The following is a 5,104-nucleotide window of genomic DNA, read 5'->3' on the forward strand; positions in this document are numbered from 1 at the left end:
AATAATAATAATAATAATAATAATAATAATAATAATAATAATAATAATAATAATAATAATAATAATAATAATAATAATAATAATAATAATAATAATAATTTCAATGAGACTAATTAAAAATAATTTGCGTTCTGTTATGACAAATGCTCATTTAGATAGCCTCATGATGGTTGGAATACATCGTGGTAGGCGAAGAAACCTCGACCATGACAGCGTGGTTGACAGATCTCATGCAAAATTTCCAAAATATAGAATTTCACTTTCAAGAATGAGGATTTGAAAATAAATTAGATGGTTACATTGCATACGCTTTGTTTCTTGCTTTATTCTAAATGTTTTGGTTTTAACTTAAAGTCTTAACTTTATTTAAATATTTTATTATATATATGTATATGTATGTATATATGATATTGAAACATATACACATGCATATTCGTTGAAAAGCTACAGGGTAGCCTACGATGTTCCACCATGTCCTTATTTAAACACTGTATATGTACCTTTGATGATTTATATTGTATGTATATATGTATATATGTGTGTATGAGTGTATATGTATGTTTGTGTGTATGTGTGTGTGCATATATGTATGTGTGTGTACACGTATATGTGTGTGTGTGTTCGCGTGTATGTTTGTGTGTATGTATATACTGCCCTGCTCTGAGAAAAGGCATTAAGTACATTTTTTTCAAAATTGAGATTTTTAGCTTATTTGACTCCTGAATGTCTAATCTATCACCATATTTTATCTAATTTCCAAAAATATGTCTGGAAATATGAAATTTTATTTTAAAATTTGGGCATTATCTGCAAATTTCACTATAAATACTCTGAGAAAAGGCATTATGTGCGCGAAGCCTTACATACATGCATTGAATGCTTGACTTCACGCACGACAGATAGTAAGTAACCAATCAGATGCTAGTATAATAAATATCTAATTAATTAGATTGGAATACTTATCAGATAATGCCTAGTTAGTAACAACTTTATTTCAAAGAATACTCTGAGAAAGTGCATTATCTGCTATATATTTTAAGGCGTTTATTTATAATTCTGTGATTAATGCGATACTTTTGCCGAAATGATGCAAGTTACAGCACAAGACCTTTTTAGAAGTCTTTTGGAGGAGTAAGTACAATATTTTATTATGTTTCATACCTATTAAGTAGTAAATTTAGATTATTATTATTATTATTTAGTACTGTAGTATTATTTTTTGTTTTATCGACATTGTATGTTTTGTATTGTGTTTATTATTATTATTATTATTACTATTATTATTATTATTATTATTATTATTATTATTATTATTATTATTGTTATTATCATCATTATTATTACTCTTTAAGGCAACCAAGTGGTAAACCAAAAATGGACAGACACAATTTTCGCCATCGAGATCGTGCTCCACTTCGAGGAAGGGACATTGAGTAATGCAATTTTGAAAGAAAAAGTGTAAATAACTTTTTTTTTTTAAATGTAAAAGTCGGAGCATTGTAAATAAAACTTTTAAAATAGTTTGTACTCATTTGTATAACCTATGTTGTATTGTATCATTATCATTGTAAAAATAATAGTTGCAATGTATATTATATCTTAATAAATATAAATTTATTAATTTTATATTTAAAATTAGCACACCATTTTTATACATATTTTTCTGCAAGTTATTGTTAATTAACAAGTTATTATCAATAAACTTTGAAATTGAAAATATAATGCTTTGTCTATTTTATTATCAGTCGATAATGATTTAATTATTATGATATTCTAATTATCAATTGATAATAGTGATTATAATGATGATGATGTGGATGATGATAATGTGGATGATAATGATTAAGAGGACGAAGAGATTTAAAAATATGACATTCTAGTTACCGAACATTAAATAAAATCAGTTTAAAATATTTTCACTCTATCTTACCTCACCCACTCCCCCCGTCAACACCGACTCCTTCCCCCTCCCTTAACTGCATTTTCCTCATTTAACCAATTATTAAATTTACCATTTTATAATGTCAGAGTATACTAGCCTTCAATTTTTACACTAACCTTTGGATTTCATACCTATACTTCGGTTTTTAATAATTGAATAGAAGATTTTGCGGTTTCAAGTATTTGGATATTTTTAAATAATAGTTTTCACTTTTTCTGGAGCAAGATTTTTATAAAATATATGTTATAAATCTAGAGATTAAATTTCATATACATACACTTCAATAAATTAATAATTAATGCATGTTTATAAACACTTTTGCAGATAATGCCCAATTTTAAAAGTGTTTATCTACATTCATAGTTATAAATACTCTGAAAAAAGGCATTATCTCCATTTTGGCCCCCTTAATAATAAAATTAATCAATGAAAAGTATGTGGAAAATTTTTTAATAATATATCTAAGAAAACCATAGGTTAAACAATTTGAAATCATTTATACGTTTCTTGGGAAAAACTCAAACGCGTTTTGCTCATTTACTCAAAACTAGGATTTTGTTACTTAAGCCTTTTCTCAGAGCAGGGCAGCACTGTCATAGAGGTTTATACTTCAATATTTGAACAAAAATGCAACGTTGCAAGAGCCACATAAATGTCTAAAGCGCCCTCAAACCATTTAATTATCAACCAATTTGAGAAAATAATACACATATACGACCTTACATTAGTTTTTGTAACTGTTCTTTCTCTTTTGTGTTAAATTACTCTGCCTCTCATACAGTGTGTAATCCTCAATGGCGATATGATTTTTGATCGTAATTAATTAATTAATTTTAATGTTGTCCACTTTATTTATCATTTGATGTATTTGATTAATTAATGGAATAAATGTTAATTGAATTGAATCGAATTGTTTTGGAAGCTGAATTCAACATTAGAAAGCATAGCCTACATGAAGTCATATTATAGTAACTCGATGCCTATCAAATAAGTAATAAAAATTCGCCATAATTCATCAAATATTCGTGGCTTCCAGGGGGCGAAGCCCCTGGACCCCCCTCCCTCCGGGGCCCTAGGCGGCCCTCTGGGCCCCAGTCGGGGCCTTTAGCCCCTCCGTCGGGCAGGTCCTGGCGCCACCACTGTTGACGCCACGTGGGCTGCGTATCAAGGAGATACCTCTCACCTTTATCATGCCGATTATCGTTTTGCATCATTTGATGTAGAATCACTTTTTACTAATGTTCCATTAAATAAGGTAATTAATATTGTGCTGGACAAAGTACCGTATATAATCAAAAACTGATAACCACCAATCTTACGAAAACCACTCTACGTAAATTACTTTAAGGATACATGCACCAAAACGATATTTTCTTGTAATAATGAGTACTATAAGCAATGTGATGGAGTATCAATGGGCTCTCCTCTTGTCCTGTACTATCTAATACCGAACTAGAACAGACCATTATTCCTAATTTAGAACCTTTGGGAATTATTAAGTTTTATACACGGTTTGTTGATGATACTTTATTTCTTGCTAAGCCCTCTGATTTTGATCTCATTCTCCGATCCCTTAATTCGTTTCATTCACAACTTTAGTTTACTCTTGAATCATTTGAAAATAGTGATTCATACATTTTCTTGACTTGAAGTTTGACAATGCTACACACAATATTGGGATCTACCGTAAGAGTACGTACACGGGCCAATATGTTCATTTCAATAGCTTACCCCTTGGAACCACAAAATATCATGGATACGCAGTTTGTACACACGGGCTCACAAAATATGTACTCCCGGTGTTTCATTACAAAATGTCATGTCTTGGACTGTCTACCCGTTAATAGTTATAAATCGACTCTTTGGTAAATTATCTTATAGGCTTGGTAATAATGTACAGAATGTTAATGATGACTTGGTTAAAATTTGGGTACATTTGCCATATCTTGGTAAACACGGTGAATCAATTCTACATAGGTGTCTAAAGAAAATCAAAAGAAATCTTGATAAAAATGTAAAGTTTATAACATTATGGAAGTATAAGAAAGTTAGTTATTTTATTTCAACCAAAGATCATACCCCTAAAGAATACCGAAGTTCAGTTGTATACCACTTTAAATGTCCTGGTTGCAGTAGTGAGTACATAGGCGTGATCTTTGACCATGTTAAATCTTGTGATGCATTTAATTACATACTTGACTTACACAATTTACCAGATATCGATGATGATTATAAACCATGTAATTCGTTAGGGTTGATTTTTCATAGCACTAGGATTATTGACAGTTCTAATAACTGGTCACATTTATTGTTTAAGAGGCTTTCGCTATTAGACGTTTCAACCCATTACTTAACAATGGACTGAAAGCATCCAAAGAACTATCATTGAAAGTATAATACATACTCCAAGTATTGAAATACATTAATTTTGTCACCATCTGATTTTGACATAATTAATGTCGAAATATTGAATCCCAACACGATGGCGTGTATCTCAATACTTGGAGTATGTATTATACTTTCAGGTCCATGAGTAGACCTTTCGGTTTTTGGAGAACTATCATTGTTTACCTAGTTATTTCATCACATCATTAAGCTTACTTATTGATACTTTATTGATACTTTATACTTAATCACCAACACCTAATTCTGAATCTTATTGGCTACATTATTGTCTGTTTCTCATTGGTTAATTTTCTGTAACACCTCTGGAATATATGTTTGTAATGTTGGAATCTTTATTCATTCCTGATGATGATCTAATAAAAGATCAAAATATTGAAACAAAATGACTAGTCTTACTTTATTTGGAGTATGTTTTATACTAAGTTATCAGTGGACCTACTGGTTTTTGTATAAATACAATCATGGTAATTTTTAGCATTAACCATGGGGATTTGTTGTTTTGTGTATTTTAACATACCGGTACTGTAGGCTAATGTATACTGTACAGCTGTACCCTTACTTCTACTTAAGTCATTACTCTATTCATGCTATTCTATCTTGTACACCGAATAGAAAGCTCAATATTTGAAAAAACAGAATATCAGACCATCAATATAACACCCATATAAAAATACATATCAGTTGATTTCTTATTATAAATTATTTACTTTTGCATTGCAAATTATTGTTATAAATTAGTTATAATTCAATTTTATA

Source organism: Anneissia japonica, unplaced genomic scaffold (genome assembly GCF_011630105.1).
Source record: "Anneissia japonica isolate Jap-2015-1 unplaced genomic scaffold, ASM1163010v1 scaffold8878_len57093_cov105, whole genome shotgun sequence".
NCBI classification, from domain to species: domain Eukaryota; kingdom Metazoa; phylum Echinodermata; class Crinoidea; order Comatulida; family Comatulidae; genus Anneissia; species Anneissia japonica.